Source organism: Hemicordylus capensis, chromosome 1 (genome assembly GCF_027244095.1).
Source record: "Hemicordylus capensis ecotype Gifberg chromosome 1, rHemCap1.1.pri, whole genome shotgun sequence".
Classification (NCBI taxonomy): domain Eukaryota; kingdom Metazoa; phylum Chordata; class Lepidosauria; order Squamata; family Cordylidae; genus Hemicordylus; species Hemicordylus capensis.
In genome coordinates, this window is record NC_069657.1 from 118,451,389 (window position 1) to 118,470,123 (window position 18,735).

The 18,735-nt window shown below is 44.2% G+C and overlaps 1 long non-coding RNA gene across 1 annotated transcript in view; it reads right to left on the reverse strand.

Moving 5' to 3' along the window:
- Positions 1–9,379, reverse strand: part of LOC128335964 (uncharacterized) — a 132,192-nt gene extending 122,813 nt beyond the window's left edge. Inside the window, exon 1 of the long non-coding RNA XR_008311791.1 lies at positions 9,244–9,379. This is a non-coding gene — a long non-coding RNA (uncharacterized LOC128335964). The remainder of the gene's footprint in view (positions 1–9,243) is intronic.
- Positions 9,380–18,735: the final 9,356 nt, after the last annotated feature.

Consider the following 18,735-nt stretch of genomic DNA (forward strand, 5'->3'; position numbering starts at 1 on the left):
CCCTGTGGTGACACTTTAGATGCTCATCCCCTTCAGAATAATCGTGGAAATAGGTGTGAGTAAAAGGAGTGGATTGATCTGCTTCCAGCTAAAGTCAAAGACACTAAATCTGCATATTCAGACAATCTGAGCATGTACATTTGTAAACTCAGTAGTGGTTTTTGCACTGAAGTTCGTGAAGGAAAGGTACTGGCATTTCCCTAGGTGAAGGTTTTCAGATTCTACCAACACAGCCTATCTTCCACTCCTTTCAGCTTCAGGATAGTACTTCTCTGCCCAGTAGGTAAAGCAGTTCAGGAGGAATTGGCAGACAGACAGACTTAGGGACAGACATACAAACATGGAACCTAATTTGGAGAAATTTTATTAAGAATGCCCAAGAATGTAGAAAGGTATTCCCTGTTCCTTCCATTCGCTCCCCAATTCTCCACATATGCTTTGGTTAGAGTATGAAGGGCTCGTGAAGTATGAGGATCTGTACCCTTCAACAGAGTACAAGGGTCTAGTGGAGCTCAGTGTACTTGTGAGCAAAGAAAACAGAAGCAAAAGATTTCCAGTTCTGGAAGCATATGTAGCATTGTCTTAGTCTTCATGTGTATTTTCAGACAAGCACACTGTTATTTGGATTTGCTATGCCCACATCGCTTCTAAATATAGTATCTCCACACTTGCATGAAACAAAAATTTAACACAAAAGGCAATGGCTAGTCATTTCGATGAGGATCAAGGTCTTCCCTATGGGCCATTGGTTCCACGTCTGGCCTCTGCATATGCAGATCCCAAATGTGAAAATGCAAGAAAGCAATTTCAACAGAGCCAACAAAGCAGCTGGACTGCACTGATCTATTGCCTTTTGACTCACAGGGAGAACAATACTCAACTGAACAAACAGGCATAACTAGAGTGTGCTGGATTTCCAGAACTAGAACTTCACAACTAGATGTCATACTTCATAGCTGAAGAACCACAGGTCAGATCCAAGAATGCATTCCTCCCCCCCACCCCCACAGCTTGGGCCACCAATTATATCATTCTCCATTAGAAGCCAAGAGAGCAGCAACGGTGCTATCTTAATAGTAGTTATTAATTGCACCCACTCAATTATTTCACCAAATGGGTATGTAGTATACACATCTGGTGAAATATTTTGATAGTTGCAATTATTTCTAGAAGCCAACTGCTTAACTAGCAGAGTGTAATCAGTTAATTAGAGCTTTGCTGAACCTTGAACCTTTCCTTTGTAAATGTTAATCCTTATTCGGTTATTTTGAAAAGGGGATATGTTTAATTTAAGTTTCAAAATGATCCTGCTTCTTTTTACTAAAAATTAATTTGCTGTTGTGATTTAAATGCAAGCAGCTGCTCTTCATTAATTGTCTTGGATCCTCCAGCACAAAGCTCTTGATTCCTGTGATGTAATGGCATAAAAAGTTGGCCCTTGGTTGCCTTCCACCCACAAGGTCTAAATATGGAGCATGGCAAATCTCTGTAGATTCCAGAGAAAGGTTATGCTTAAGACGTGCTCAGGCCTTGAGTCCTGCTTGATTGCACCAAACAACAAAAAACATGTGCTTTTTTTGCAATAAGGATCATAAATATGACTCAGATGCACATGTTGGCTATGTAAGCACTTGGTGCTGGCTATCACTTTATGGCACCAGAAAGAAGCCAAGGCAAATAAAAATTGTTTTGAATAAATATTGCATTTCTAGAGAATGAATAAGTTTTTTTGCTTACAGCCAGTGTGTCACTAATGGGAATAAGAAATCAGAATCGAAAGGGATAAGCAATAACTAAATCATTCCTTCCCTTGTAGACAGTCTGCAGCCAGAACTGTTTGTTTGGACTCATCTCTGGTTATGTTATCAGAGTTAATTCTGAACAGCTTGGAGCTAGGCCACAGGGGAAATGAAATAAAAATAGCGGCGGCTGCAGGTCAGGTAGCATCTGCCCTTTGCTTCCCAGAAGAAGACTGCAAGTAGCTTTGTGTATCAAGATCCAAGCTCCGTCCCTGCAGAAACACACAGAACATCTCACGTGCACACATACCTTAACCCAACCTCCACTGCAATGTGGTCAATTGCCTTCAGCACTACCTACCAGCAGCCTAATAACCAACTTACGTAGCCTAAGAATGTTTATTGCAGGATCAACTCTGCCTCCTGCATAAGACAGGTAGAAAAGCGGATTCCACACACTTTTTTTTTAGTCCTGTGAGAAATGTAGCAGGACTTAATACTACATCTATTTGAAAATTTTGAATTGGGTTGATTTGCATGGTTTCCACAGCTGTACTTCTCTAAGGAACAAGGATGGCTCTTCGCCATACCAAAAGGGTACATTTCAGGGTTCCAGTTTGTGTAAGAATGATTGTAAGTGGAGCATAAAATATTACTCATTTCCAAAATAAAGTTTGGGGATGGGGCCAAAGCTAGGGCACCATGTGGGGTGGAGCACTGATGGCCTGGCGCATATGCCCCACAGAGAGCCAAGCCTCCTGCTAGGCAAATCTAGGCAGCCGCCTGGGGCAGCAACCTGTGGAGTATGCTGTTGCACCCCCAGCCCGTATGGGCCCCCACTCACACAGGTGAAGGGGCAACAAAGCCAGGCTTTGTCTGGAGCACCAACAATCCTTGGGCCAGACCTGCTTGCTTCGCATGCAGAAGATCTCAGTTTCAATCCCTGGCAGCATCTCCAGGTAGAGCTGGGAAAGACTCCTGCCTGAAACCTTGGAGAAGCCACTGCCGGTCTAGATGGATCAATGATCTGATTCAGCATAAGGCAGCTTCTTATGTTCCTATGTAAACACAAAGTGTGCTGAGGCAGAAAAGGGCCAAGAAATGTGGTTCCTAAATGTCAGATAACTGAATAAAAGTCATAGAAATAAGCTGCCAGGTTTGCTAAATGTACTTAGTTACTATTGCTGGGAGAAAATATTACTTTAGTTCAGGGCTCCACAACTTTGGCCCTCCTGCAGATATTGGACTACAACTCCCATCAAACCAATTGGCAATTGGCCACTGTGGCTGGGGATGATGGGAGTTGTAGTCCAAAAACAACTGGAGTTGTCAAGCCCTGCTATAGTTACTACCACTGTACTGAACCCCAAAAGAACTTATTGACTGGTGCAATCAGAACAATATTTTTGAAATGGGCTGCTCCTAGAAGTTACCCATGCAATGCAAGCAAAAGTGTGAGGGGTGGGCGTTGTTAGCATTTAACTAAAATTAAAGCGAGCTGCAAGTTATGTTGGGAATAAGAGAGAGGCAATAACTGAAGGCCAAAAAATACCACAAAGAAGTCAATATGTGCTTTATTGACTACTGAAAAGCCCTTAATTGCATCGACCATGTCAAGTTGTGGAATATCTTTAGGAAAATGGGCATCCCAGAACATCTCATTGTTCTAATGAGAAACCTATACACAGGACAGAAAGCTACAGTCCAGATGGAACATGGTGAAACAGACTGGTTCCAGATTGGCAAAAAGAGTAAGACAAGGCTGTATACTTTCTCCTTCTTTATTCAGTTTATATGCTGAACATATACTGAGAGAAGCTGGATTGGAAGAAGATGAGCGTGGTTTTAAAGTTGGAGGAAGAAACATCGATAACTTGTGCTACACTGATGACACCACTTTGATAGCTGAGAATGTGGATGATCTGCAAGCTATAGTAATGAAAGTCAAGGAGCATAGTGAAAAAATGGGACTACGACTAAATGTAAAGAAGACTAAACTAATGACAATGGATACAGCAACCAGCCTCAGAATTGACAATGAAGACATTGAAGCGGTGGGTAGCTTCTGCCTTTTAGGATCGACCATCAATAGTAAAGGATCCAGCGGTCAAGAAAGACTAGCACTTGGTAGGGTTGCAATGAAGGCCTTGGAAAGAATATACTGTGACATGTCTACACCTACCAAGATTAGAAGCATTTGGACAATGGTTTTTCTCGTGGCACTCTATTGATGTGAAAGCTGGACTTTGAAGAAGCAGGATAAAGAGAGTATTGATGCTTTTGAACTTTGGTGCTGGAGAAGAGTTTTGAGCAATGAATGCACCACTGAGAGACCTTAAAGGCCAAGTTGAAGATAGATCAGCCTGGAGAGAATCTATGTGGTCACTAAGAGTCGACACTGACTTGATGAAACTTAATCAATCAATAACTGAGATATTCTAGAAATGGCTCCTTTGTAAGGACAGAATGAACATGTTGTCCTAGTGATGTCAATGCCTCTTAGAACTATTGTTAAACAAGTTCATAGCTGTATAAAATGGAATTTAATTTACAAATATTGTTCAAGTACTGTGCCCATTGAGAATTTCCCATCCAGAAGACAGTTGCCTCCAAGGATTAATGCTCAGAAATGGAAGTCTATGGTCATTCCTTGCCTCTGTTTTCAGAATTTAGGCAATAAGAGTTTTTCATACTTTGGAGACTCCCAAAAAAACCCCATTTCTGCCCGCAGAGGAGCTTTAAAAAATTATTAAGAACAAATTACTCTCTCTTTCCCCTTTGTATTGTACTTTACAACTGTAATCTGAGGAAGTGTTTTTAAATAGTAGTGCTTATAAAGTATAGTTGGCTAAACTCTCAGCAACCCTTCTGCAAAATAAAAGATTGGCAAAATATACTTAATGAAATAAAGTACATTTTACTAGTACCTAATGAAATAAACTGATATGACACCCTTATTCTAAAACTTGCCATATATGGAAATTTACATTCACTTTCCATTGGCCAATGGCTTATTTTAGACACTTCAGTATGGAAAAAATAGGGAAACTGAGCTGCAGAACATAGGAGGAACAGAGAAACATAGAAAACTGCCTTATACCGAGTCAGATCATTGGTCCATCTAGCTCAGTATTGTCTACACTGACTGGCAGAGGCTCTCTAAGGTTTCAAGCAGGAGTCTTTCCCAGACCTACCTGGAGATGTCAAGGATTGAACCTGTGGCCTTCTGCATGCAAGTATGCAGATCCTCTTCCACTTGAGCTTGGCCCCATTCTCTGGAATATCTTACAGCAGGCAGTGCTCACATGTAGTCATCTGTCCAAATGCAAACCAAGGTGAACCCTGCTTAGCAAAAGGGACAATTCATGCTCACTATCGCAAGACTGGCTTTCTGCTAGGTTGCCCATTTTAAAACTGGTTATATTTCAGGAAAGTATCGAGTATCCCTTTCTGAAATGTTAAAATATGAGTGTATCCTCCAGTGTTTAAGCGTGTGTGTTTGAGTGTGTGTGTGCATAAAATATAATCACCATTATTATATTATAGGAAAACAGACTATTCGTGTGTGTTGGGCTGGTTGCAAACCAGCCCAATATGTTACATATGCTCAATATGCTACGTATGCTCAAGCTATGGACACATGAGTAGTTGTCCTGAACCTTGCAATTGCTGTATGCTTCCTTTCCTCAGTTTTTTGTTGAAAGAACTATGGTTACTATTTTTGTTTTAAAAGTAAAAATTTCATATTTATAGAATCAAATGAGGGGGAAAATCTAAAACTATTTGTGTGAGCTACCTGAACACAGCTGTGTTACTGGCATGACACAGGTATATTGTCAAGCCAGTAAGAGGACACCAGTCATTCATTTATCTATTTCTCCCTACAGTCTAGAAGTGCCATTACAGTCCTGTCCTGTGCATGCCAACACAGAAGTCAGTCCCACTGTTTTCAGTGGGGCTTACTGCCAAATAAGTGCATAGGATAGCAGCCTCTGTCTTCTTTCTGAATAGCTCAAAACATTCACACCAAGAACAAATCACTATTGGCCTTTAACATCATAATCCTGATCCCTAAGCATCACATTCAGTACACTCTTTCCCAGAACCAGAGGTGCACCTAGGTAATTTTGGAGCCAGGACCTAAAGGCCTGGCCCCACCCCTGCTACAAGTTAAGCATCGTCCCCCTACACACACAGACACAAGCAGTATTTTTAGCATGTAGATTATTGAGGACACAAACAGCAACTGAACTCACAAAAATGTAAAACTATAAAGCAGGTATATTTATGCAGATATGCATAGGCAGAAACATTTCAACATGCAGCTTAACATATTCCCATTCCACATATTTCTTTCCCCACACACCCCTTTGTCTAGAGGTCATGCTCAGCACCCGGCACAGGTTACACGCTTGACCACCTGGCACAGTATGGGCTGGCAGCATGCTACCACACCACAGACTAAAGAGGATTGGGGGGCCCCCAGGGTGTGTGGAGGCCCTGGACTTTGGCTTGGAAGTCCAGGGGGAAGAGTGCCGCTGCCCACAACTAAGTACATCCTACATTTTCCTCCCTTTTTGTAATTCTGGATACTCCTCCATTAAACCTGCTGCTTATTCTGGAATAATTGTAGTGGCTAAACGCAAATGAGCATTCAAAAATAAAATATTAACTTCTTAGAAAAGATCTCTGCCGCTTGAAAAGGAAAACCATCTACAGAGCTAAATTTATCTTTCCTTCAACACGTTTTTAAATTGTTTGGTGGACTGTGTCTGCCATCTAGTGCCCCAAAATGGCAGCAATTTAGTTAGACCTGTTATCCTAAGCATGCATACAAGGAAGTCGCCCCAGTGACCTTAGTGGAACTTACTTCCAAGCAAATGTGTCTTTGATAGAGCTGTATATCTGAAAAGAAGCAATAAGAGAGCACCAGATAATAGTTCAAGATGAGATGGAGAGGTAATAATATGCAAGAAGTATGTAAAAGTCTAAGAACAGGTTGTGTGTTGTAAATCATTCACTTTATAAGGATACATAAGGCAACAGGCTAGTCAGTTTGCAGAGTGTGCCAAATCACTATCTTAAGGCCAAAAAACCCCACTCCTTTCATTCTCCCATCTCACCCTTTAGATGGCAGTTGGGATGAAATGCTCTGAAGCTCCACAGCAAAAAGTGCACAAACCGAGTTTGCAGTATTCATCATGTCCCATCTGTCCCGACAGATGAGTACCACACAGGCAACTGCACTCTGTGCATGGATTACGGGGAGGAGTGTGTTGTGGAGGCTGGTCTTGAGAGTCTATTAGGGTAAATGTACACTGCCTAGAGATACACATATCAGGTGGTATATAAATATGATAGATCAATCAATAAAATGGGGGGATGTAAGCCTTCTAAATAGATACGTGTTCACTCAGTAGTCCTATCTCAGAAATTAAGGCTGCACCAACAGCTGCTAATCACTACGTTATTAACAAAACTAATGTCTTGCTGGTCAATGGACCGAATAAAGATGACTGAATGAACAAAACTAATAATCACTAACAATCATTAACAAAGGGAAATAAAACAGCAGTTTTAAGCCTCCTTTGATTCTCTGTGCTTCCTGATGCAATTCTAAACAGTCACCAGCTGTGCCTAGTTTGCCTTTAAACAGACAAGATCTTTTGTTCACTTCCAAATATTTTTATTTATATACCGCTTTCCAACCAGAGTTCCCAAAGAATTACATACAGAAACAAAGAAATAAATTAAATGGCTCCCTGTCCCCAAAGGGCTCTCAATATTGCCTACCCTTGCTACAGCCAGCAAAGGGGACGCAGTAGAACAAACATGTCAACACTGTCCTGAAAGCCTTACTGATCCTGTGCTCCTGTGAACTTGTTTCCATCCCATCACATGCCCTTAGTTCTGTGACAGCAAGTACTTGGGAGCAACACCAGTTACAACAGTATCCGCTCAGTTTCATGCCCTGAAATCCAATGGAATTTTATGAATGCCTTAATGAGTGTTATGTTTGCCCAAGAAATCTGAACACCCTTGAGAGGGTAAACAATTTGGAAAGAGCTGTCAAAACTCCTCTCTCTAGGGGCCCTAACGAAATGCCTATAAAGTAACGTGTGCTGTCTCCTTTTATCTAAGCAGCACAAAAAGGAATGAAGGAAAGAGGGGTTCCTGCCAGTCGTCCCTCTAACAGGAATTCCCAGATGTTGTTGACTACAATTCCCAGAATCCCCAGCCAAAGGACATTGCAGCTGAGAATGCTGGAAGTTGTAGTGAACAGCATCTGGGATTGGAATCCCTGTTAGAGAGAACACTGGTTCCAGTATGCCACTGGTTCCAGCATGCCACTGCTACCACCACCACCACCACCTTCTCCCTGTCCCCTCATCTTGCTGGCAGGCAGGTGGTACTAGTGTTGAGTTTTAGGATCATGGTGGCTGATAAGATGAGGAGATAAAGGCTTATGTTTATTGCAGGGATGGCCCATCTCTCCAGTTGTTGATCGGCTAACATTCCCATCATCCCCTGCTGCAGTTCAAAGCACGTTCTCACTTTTCCCTTGTAATGATCTGGCCCTATTGAGAATGATATGGAGTTCCATTGAAACCATTAGACCAGGGGTGGTCAACCTGAGGCTCTCCTGCTATGGCTGAATTACAACTCCCATAATCCCCTGCTGCCATTTATTATTTAGTCCAGCCACAGCAAGAGAGCTACAGGTTGGCCTCCCCGGTTTGTTAGTATCAATGGAACTCCATCTCACTCTCAAAAGGGCCAGAGCATTACAAAGGGAAAGTGAGAACGTGCTTCAAAGCATGTGTTTCTTTATACAGCCAAAATAATCTGCTGCCCTTTCACCTAGTAAAATTCTATAGCCTGCAGCCAAGCTCAGGAAACTAGTACAGACAACAGGTAGATGTTCTGTGTAATTAACTGCTTTGCCGGAACAATTACTGGCAACTAACTGTTGTTTAAAGCAGAGTGTGTAAAGAATGCCACAGCAATGCTGCTGGATACAACACTATCTGGTGGAAAATACAATATACATGAGAACCACAGGAGTAATGTGAGCTAGATCCGATTGAAAACAAACAAGAACATAAAGGTGCCATATCTGTGACAGATGTGTAGACTCTCACAGGATTTATGCTGATCAAGTAAGATTATCTAAACATGCCTCTCTTATCCCATTTTGAAATTCCACTAGAAGACAAGTACACTATGTTTTATGGCCTTGACATCGTAGGCCAAAACTGCTTTCCAGATGTTCCTGGTTGATTCATTAGATTTTAAGGTAAACAGGCACACATTCACTCTTCATCACTATATATTTAAATGCCAGTATTGGCCACTGTCTGCTCTAGATGCAAGGAAGGCCAAGCTTAGCTCATGGAACAAAAAATCAGATCAGAAACTTAGTCAGGAGACTTTACACACGGGGCTTCTGCCTAAAATCTCCTTCAGAAGAGAGCATGTGCGTTCACACACCAGCCAAACTTACCTCGACGTCCCTTTGAGATTCTTGGAGCCACTCCACACACAAACCTGGCTTTGTGATGCGAATTCTAGCTTTTCTCAATGTATGACTGGGTTTTTTAAATGCTGGTTTTCTCTGCAGAAAAATCTCTATCTCTGCAGGGAGCTCTCCCTGCCCCCCCCCCCACTCCTATTGGCTAGAAGGAAAACACTGACACCTGCCATGTGGACTTGTTTCAAAAGAAAACCGAGAGCAGAGGGAGGGGAGGGGCTGCTTCCCTCAATGCCACGAGTGTACTTCAAAGTGGCTTTGCTCAGCATTTACCCTGAAGTCTGAGGCCAAGTGCGAATAACTCCCAGTTGAGGTGCTGGCTTCACCCTTATTACACTTTTTAACATATAATAAATGCCTTTTTGGATCATTTACACACAAAAGAGGGTTGCTTGGACAATTCCTTTCCCCCTAAGGATTCAGGAGAAGTATTTAGCACTTGAACTTGTTAACATGACGAAGTGCTAAAGTGGTGGGGGCAGGTGGGTTATGATCTAGCCAAAATTAACCACTTCTTAATCTCATTTATTTTAATGGGAGAGTTAAACACCTGCTTAAATCTCTCCCACTAGAACATATGGGATTGACATGTGTTTGACCTTTCGCCTTGGCTCAGCTGTGTCCAACAGCAAGAACTGGTGCCTCCAAAAAGTGTATTCAGCCTGCCAGACCAGTTCCCCATTAGGAGAGTCCAGCAAGGGGGTGGAGCCTGCAGAAAACACTCTGTTCATCTCTGGGGTACAACCATTGCCTGTGCTTACAAGTCTCCTGTCATCCACACATGACATCAGGTTGCTACAGAACTGCGTGCGCCGCTATCGGAACAGATGAAACAACCCACATGCAGACCAAACAAGTAACTTGCTCAAGGCCACAAACTGAATTCAATGAAGGGATGGGGACTAGATCCTAAAACACCAAAGCACTTATTTCAACCAACATTCGCTGCTACTACTTATGTTTAAGAAGGAAAAGCAACCCAGGTCCTGCCCCAAGTAAATTCCCCTTCACTTAATAGACCAGGTGAGAGGCTTACCTGCTGTCAAGTGATGCATGCGTGGTTCTTCAGGAAAGTCCTTCAGGAAGCAGGTAAAGCATCTGTGATTCAGAGAGAGTGGCTTAATATCACCTAGTGCCTTCATGGTAGTAATGAGATTTCCAGAAGGGATTTGCAACTCATAAACATATGCCTTTATCTACTATAGTGAACCAGCTTCTCAAGAGTTTGAGAATTCCTCACTATGTAGTCCACAATCAGCAACGCCCAGAGCAGACTGCATCTGAACATATGCAGAGTGCCCTTATCTCCAACAAACATAAAATGAACTGGGGTTGGGCATACAGTCTGTTTCACCACATAATAACCCAGAGCACTGCACATAATCTTGAGCAAAACTCATAGCCACATAGTACGTGCAACCAACAACACACATCGTCACTCAGAGGGGCTTGAAGGCAGAACTGAAACTACTGGGGGGGGAATGCAAGTAGAGCAGGTTAGAAGCAGTTTAAAACTGCACCTTTTTCTGAGCAGCTGCAGACTGCCTTTAGGATGATTCAGAATCATCCACATATCAGAGCAACTTTGCTCCAGGCCATTCAGCTGAGTTTTTTGTTTGTTTTCTTCTTGCTGACATGATTCTGACATTACATACAATGTAGCCAAATTTTGTGTGGTAGCTAATAGAATCAGACTCTAATACTTAATCCAATTGTTATACTTAAGGATGAATTGTTATTAATGCTTAAAGTTTTTTATCTGCCTACTTTGTATTGAAATAAAACTGGACTGGACTGAGTAACTTGGCAAATTCAGAAGTCTGAAGCTTCAAGGCTGCGTTCTTTCTTGTACATGTACAATGACTTAGGAGAAAGTCCCATAGGAAAGAACAGAACTTACCTCTGAGTAAATATGCACTGGATTATTCTGCAGCCTACTAATATTTTCTGTGCTATTTTCCATAAGATCATCATGGGCTCTCAGATCACATGAGGATCGCCTACCACTCAGCACTGAAGCTAGGGGTGTAGCTATAATTGAGCGGATGGGTTCAAAGGACCCGGGGCCCCAGCTCCTGAGGGGCCCCCAGGCTAGCTCCACCCCTCCCTATTTTCTTCATTATCTCCCCCATTCTGAGGGGCCACCAGGGAGAGGGGCAAACATGGGGCCCCTCTCTCCCTAGCTACACCCCTGACTGAAGCACTCCTCCCTCCCCTCAGCCTGCTTTTGCCTTCAGTTCATTTCTCCTCCATTCCTTTCCTGTTCAAACGTATTTCCATGTATTCCATCTCATTCATTTCTCTCAACCCACTTGAGCAGAGTGCAGAAAGGGGGAAAGCTTGTTAATTAGAATGTGTGTGGTGGTGTGACTGGCACAGGGCAGGCCAGAACTGCCTAAGAGCATTCAACTCGGGCTCTGTACTTGTCTCTTGCTTTCTTATTCAAGCATTAGTAGGCTGTGAACTAGAAGTTCATGAGCAAAATAACAGCTTTTGCTGTTATTTAAGTTCATTGTTCTTAACTGACTGAAATAACAGTGGAAGTAGTAGCCATGATGTTGGCAGCGAACTTCTGCTTCATAGCCTACCAGAGCTGGGGTGAGGGAACAACAGAGAGGTTTTCCTGAAAGACTTTCCGTTAATTGGTTGTTTGAAATGATTCAATGATTGGTGATTTGACTGTAGTCTGAGAGGCTAGAGCAGGGGCCTTTATTAATTATTATTATTATTATTTCTTGTTTACACAGTCAGACAGGTGCTATTGACTGGTTGTTGTGGTTGTTATTATTGTTATTATTAAATAAACGCTTGCTGTTGGAGGACATTGGGTACTCTGGTGTTTAGGGTTCAACCATCTGCTAGGCCTCATTGACTGAAACAACATTTAAATAGATGTTACTGCAGCAGCAGTATTATTATTTAAGAAAAGATATTTAAATAATGTGATAGTGACAAACATTACAAAAATGTAAGAAAAAGGGTGCCTAGAGATATAATTTTGGAGGCGGGGGAGGAGAGAAACAAATGAAAAGAGAAGCAAAATAATGGAAATAAGCTTGAATAAGAAATGGAGGAAGACCAATGGAGTTAGTTTGGCTCAGGTTCAAGCATTTCAGAAGTTACCCCCTCAATTTGTAAACTACCCCCAAGACATTTCCCTCCCTCCCAAGCTATCTTTTCCTCACCCGGACAAATCTTATTCAAATACTTGAATAAGAAAACAATAAATAAGTACAGAGTCTGAGTTGAATGCTCTTAGGCAGTTCTGGCCTGCCCTGGTGCCTGTCAGTCACACCCCCACATACATTCTAATTAACAAGCTTTCCCTCTGTCTGCACTCCGCTCAGGTGGGTTGAGAGAAATGAATGAGATGGAATAAATGGAAATAAACAAGTTCTAAGCAAGAGGATCTGCCCTGGAGCCCGCCAGTCACATCACCACACACATTCTAATAAACAAAAGGTTAGCATTATGCTTTTATGATATAAACGGATGTTCAGACACAACTTAAAGTTATTGTGATAAAAATTATTGTGATGAATATATGTCAATTGACAAATAACTAGTGTTTCCCCCCTTTTTGTTATTTGTAATTTTTTGTTTGTACTCTGCCTATGCTCTGGAGCTAGTTTCCCAGCACCAGCTTTTCAAGTTTAGATTCAGGCGACCTCATCAGCCTGCTGCACATCAGGTTGCACAAACAGGAAACCAGTTCAGAGGCCATACAACCCATTTTACAATTGTTTATTTATGCCATAGGAGAGAATTTTATACTGTATAAAAAAGACTGTGAACTAAGGCCAAAAATTGGCCATAATCAAATTTAAATTGCATATGATTATAACTAGTATATAATTTTGGAATAATTTCCCCAGAACAGTAGCAGGAATTCTCAGAGATGGATGCAGCTGTGTAGGATATCTTAATGTTTTTAATTCTGGCGCTGTTTGTTTGTTTGTTTGTTTTTTGTTTTTTTGCAGTAGAGGAAATTTTGGGAGAGGAGTGTGGGTATTCATATATTTTGAGATACCTCCTCCAGCCCATCAGAAACTGCCATTGAAGCAGATTTTTGGTGGTGCAGATCTACATCCAAATTAAATTTCTCTTAGGATGGCTAAGTGAACGGGTTTTACTCTTGGGATTTATTGCCATATTCAAGAGCCAGGATATTATCTTCCCACAGGCAAGGTTGGCTAATGTTAGAAGCTAAGGTTAGAAGCCCAGCAGAGAGGGAAAGGGAGAGTCCATCTACCTCCCACCCAGTGTTGCCTGGAGTTAGAGACCAGGGGGGTGCTGGGGTTCCTCCTGCTGTTGCTTCCCCTGTGAGGCTGCAGCCTCAAGTTAACATCTGTGGGAAGTGGGGGCAGGATTGGGACCAGCCCGAGTGACTCAGCTGTTCCTCGGGTCACCTGCTCAGTTTTGGGCTTTATAGGAAGGCTTCTTGTGGCAGCAGGGTTGCCACTGAAGGGGCGACACCAAAGGGGGTCGCCCCTTTGGGGGAGTCACTTCAGGGAAGGGGAAGGGCTAGGGGGCTTCTAGTTAATTAGTTTTAAGCTGTTTTAGACTTGGGTTGAAGTTGCTGTAATGTGTTTAGGTTCATCTGGAGATGGGGGGACAGGGGGCACCTTCGTTGACTATGGGGCAGCTATCCCAGTGGTGGTGGGGAATAGATGAAGTAACGTTGGCAGGTCAGCGGGCCGTTCCAGGGGAAGGGTAGTCAGAAATTTAATAGCTGTCTCCCCTTCCAGCTGTCCTGCCAGCTCTTTGACCTTGGGGAGCACTACCAACAACCCACATAGCTTTTTCCTGCTCCTCTGTAATGCCAGGTTGGTCCAAAATAAACCTGAACTCATCCATGATTTGATCATGGATGAAGGGGCCGACCTGGTATGTATTACCGAGACTTGGTTGGGGGAGGCTAGTGGTCCAGTTTGGTCCCAGCTTCTCCCTCCAGGATATTCTGTAAAGGAGCAGGTGAGGGGACGTGGGCGGGGAGGTGGGGTGGCTGTGGTCTATAAGGATAACATCTCCATTACCAGGGTCCCTGTCAGGGTATCAGACCATATTGAATGTGTGTACTTGAGTTTGGGGACCAGGGATAGATTGGGACTTCTGTTGATGTACCGATCGCCCCGCTGCCCAACAGAATCCCTTACTGAGCTCACGGACTTGGTCGTGGAACTCGTGCTGGAGTCTCCCAGACTCTTGGTGCTGGGGGACTTCAATGTTCATTTTGGGACCAATCTGTCCGGGGTGGCTAGGGAATTCATGGTGGCCATGACAACTATGGGCCTATCCCAGGTGGTCTCTGGACCAACGCATATTGCAGGTCACACGCTTGATTTGGTATTTTACTCTGATCAGGGTGGCGTTCCATGAGTGGGGACTCCTGTGATTTCCCCATTATCATGGACGGACCACCATCTGGTTAAGGTTGGACTTACATCCATTTCCCACCTCCGCAGGGGCGAGGGGCCCATTAGAATGGTCTGCTCGAAGAGATTATTGGATCCACTAAGATTCCAAGAAGCCTTGGAGGGATTTAATGTTGGCTTTGCTGGTGATCCTGTTGATGCCCTGGTTGAGAATTGGAACAACTTGCTCACCAGGGCAGTAGACATGATTGCTCCCAAGCGTCCCCTCCAACCCGCTTCAGATTTGGCCCCTTGGTATACGGAAGATCTATGGGGGCTGAAGCGGCAAAGTAGGTGAATGGAGCGTAAGTGGAGGAAGACAACTCGAATCTGACAGATTGCGACATAGAGCACATTTAAAGATCTATGCTCAGGCAATACATGCGGCAAAGAGGAGGTTCTTTTCTGCTTGTTTTGCCTCTGCGAATTCACATCCAGTGGAGTTGTTCAGGGTTGTGAGGGGATTAGTATTTGCCACCCGTCCATTGAACCAGAATTTGGAGTCATCAGTTACCTGCTGTGATGTGTTTAAAGAGTTTTTCGCTGATAAAATCGCTTGGATTCGGGCCAGCCTAGATGGAGACTCCACAATTAATTTGATGTCTGAGCTGGAGGTGCCCAACGACTCCGCTTATGTGATTCGACTGGATCGTTTTCAGTTTGTGACTCCTGAGGATGTGGACAAGCTGCCTCGAGCGGTGAGGCCTGCCACTTGTTCTCTTGACCCTTGTCCAACATGGCTTGTTCTTTCTAGCAGGGAGGCTGTTGTAGGCGGCCTGGTAGAAATCATAAATGCTTCTCTGAGGGAGGGCAGGATGCCTCCTTGTCTTAAAAGAGGCAATCATTAGACCTCTTCTAAAGAAGCCTGCATTAGATCCCTCAGAGTTGAGCAATTATAGGCCTGTTTCCAACCTCCCATGGCTGGGCAAGCTAATTGAGAGGGTGGTGGCCTCTCAGTTCCAGGTGGTCTTGGAGGAAACCGATTATCTAGACCCATTTCAAACTGGTTTTCAGGAGGGCTATGGGTTGGAGACTGCTTTGGTCGGCCTGATGGATGATCTCCAATTGGCAATTGACAGAGGAAGTGTCACTCTGTTGGTCCTTTCGGATCTCTCGGCGGCTTTCGATACTATCGACCATGGTATCCTTCTGGAACATCTGAGGGTGTTGGGGTTGGGAGGCACTGTTTTACAGTGGTTCCGCTCCTACCTCTTGGATAGATTCCAGATGGTGTCCATTGGAGACCAAAAAAATCTGAGCTTAAGTATGGTGTCCCTCAAGGCTCCATACTTTCTCCAATGCTTTTTAACATCTACATGAAACCGCTGGGAGAGATCATCAGGGGATTTGGAGCTGGGTGTTACCAGTACACTGATGACACCCAGGTCTACTTCTCCATGTCAACTTCTTCAGGTGATGGCATATCCTCCCTAAATGCCTGCCTGGAAGCAGCAATGGGCTGGATGAGGGAGAATAAACTGAAGCTGAATCCAGATAAGATGGAGGTGCTTATTGTGCGGGGTCAGAACTCTAGAGACGATTTTGATCTGCCTGTTCTAGACGGGGTCACACTTCCCCAAAAGGAACAGGTTCACAGTCTGGGAGTACTTCGGGATTCACACCTCTCCCTGGTTTCTCAGGTTGAGGCGGTGGCCAGGGGTGCTTTCTATCAGCTTCGTATGATACATCAGCTGTGCCTGTTTCTCGAGATCAGTGACCCCAAAACAGTGGTACATCTGTTGGTGACCTCCAGACTTGACTTTTGTAATGCGCTCTATGTGGGGCTGGCTTTGTATGTAGTCCAGAAACTTCAGTTGGTTCAGAACGTGGCAGCCAGGTTGGTCTCTGGGTCATCTCTCAGAGACCATGTTACTCCTTTTCTGATGGAGTTGCACTGGCTGCCAATAGGTTCCCGGACAAAATACAAGGTGCTAGTTATAACTTACAAAGCCCTAAACGGCTTAGGCCCTGGGTATCTAAGAGAGCGTCTTCTTCATTATGAGCCCCACCATCCACTGAGATCATCTGAGGAGGTCCGTCTCCAGTTACCGCCAACTCGTTTGGTGCCTACACAGAGACAGGCCTTCTCGGTCGCTGCCCCAAGATTGTGGAATGCGCTCCCTGCTGAGATACGATCCTCCCCATCTCTGGCAATTTTCAAAAAAACACCTGAAAACCCATCTTTTCACCCAAGCTTTCTCAGCTTCCTAAATTTGGGGTTTTTTTAATATCTGGTTTATTTTAGAATTAAAAACCTGATTTTGGGATTTTAATCACTGTAATTGTTTGTTGTTTTAAAATGTTTTTAAATTGTTAATTGTTATATTGTTTTTAATGTTAGCTCTTTACTGTTTTAGTGGTTTGTTTTAATTGTAAACTGCCCTGAGCCATTTTGGAAGGGCAGTATACAAATCAAATCAAATCAAATCAAATAAATAAATAAATAAATAAATAAATAATGACCACAGAGTAGGGGTGTGCACGGAACCGGTCCGGCACTGGGGTGGGGGGTTCCAATAAAAACAGGGGGGCTCTACTCACCCCTTCCAGTAAAAAAAGTATTTCTTGTACTAATTGGGCGGCAGGGTGCCGCCCGCTTCAATCTCCTGGCGCGGGCTCCTCGTATCCATCGGGGCAGCAGGATCGCTCCCAGTCCCTGCCGCCCCCTTCAAGTTAAGTCCCCCTCGGCTGGCGGCTGCCCCCTGAAGCTCCCCAGAGGTCCCCCGCCGCCCCCTTCTTTCCAAAACTACCCCCATTACCAGAGGACGGCAGGAGAACTCCCTGCCGTCCCCTTCCCCCTTGCCGGCTGGGCTGCAGATGGCTTCTAGGAAGACTTTCGCGCGCGAAAGACTTCCTAGAAGCCATCTGCAGCCCAGCCGGCAAGGGGGAAGGGGACGGCAGGGAGTTCTCCTGCCGTCCTCTGGTAATGGGGGTAGTTTTGGAAAGAAGGGGGCGGCGGGGGACCTCTGGGGAGCTTCAGGGGGCAGCCGCCAGCCGAGGGGGACTTAACTTGAAGGGGGCGGCAGGGACTGGGAGCGATCCTGCCGCCCCGATGGATACGAGGAGCCCGCGCCAGGAGATTGAAGCGGGCGGCACCCTGCCGCCCAATTAGTACAAGAAATACGTTTTTTTACTGGAAGGGGTGAGTAGAGCCCCCCCCTGTTTTTGTTGGAACCCCCCACCCGAACCAAAGCCACCCCGTGCCCGGACCGGTCTGGAGGCCTTTAGAATGGCCTCCGAACCGGTCCGTGCACATGACTACCACAGAGGAGGAACACATGGTTTTGTTCACTTGCTTGAACCACCTCTGTTGGCAGGTGCTTATAATATACCAGATGGATTTGTGCTGGTGGAGAGATGGGTCCACTTCACAATAGGGGAGGGGGGTTGGATGAGGTGACTACTACCTCTTAGTAATAGTAATTCTATTACCTTAAACAAAAAATCCAAAATGGTACTCCATTGAGAATTAATCGGAAATGACACCATCCTTCCCACATTTGGTCTTAAAACCCAATGCCCTGAATGTAAGAACTGCTTCTGTATTATAGACTCCATAGTAAAGTGGCTTCTGTGAAAGCACTGGGTCTGTAAAAATTTCTTCTTGCCACATTCTGCTGGATTCTATGAAGAGTTTCATGCTACTGTTATCCTGGCCACAGCTGGGCCACAATACACTTTGAGAGGTTTATAAATGTTACAGCTCAGTCATCTCTGGAACCAGTGGGTTTGGGCATGCATAGTATTGGAGCCTTAGCTATCCCATGTATGGGTTGCCTGGTATATTGATGTTACCATTACATGTTGGGGCGGGGGACTTTTGCAAAACCATCAATAAGGGAAAGAGTAGAATGGGTGGGTGTCTTGTTTTGTACAATCATGGGTTTGTACAATCATGAATGTGCTCCTTGGTATCAACAGATATACCTGTAATGAAATATTAAAGACACAGAAGCCGTTCTCATATATATACACACACAGAGCCTAGCCCAGGCTAGGGAAGCCCAGCCTGGGTTAGGCTGTGTGTGAGAACCTCAGGGATTGGACCTCA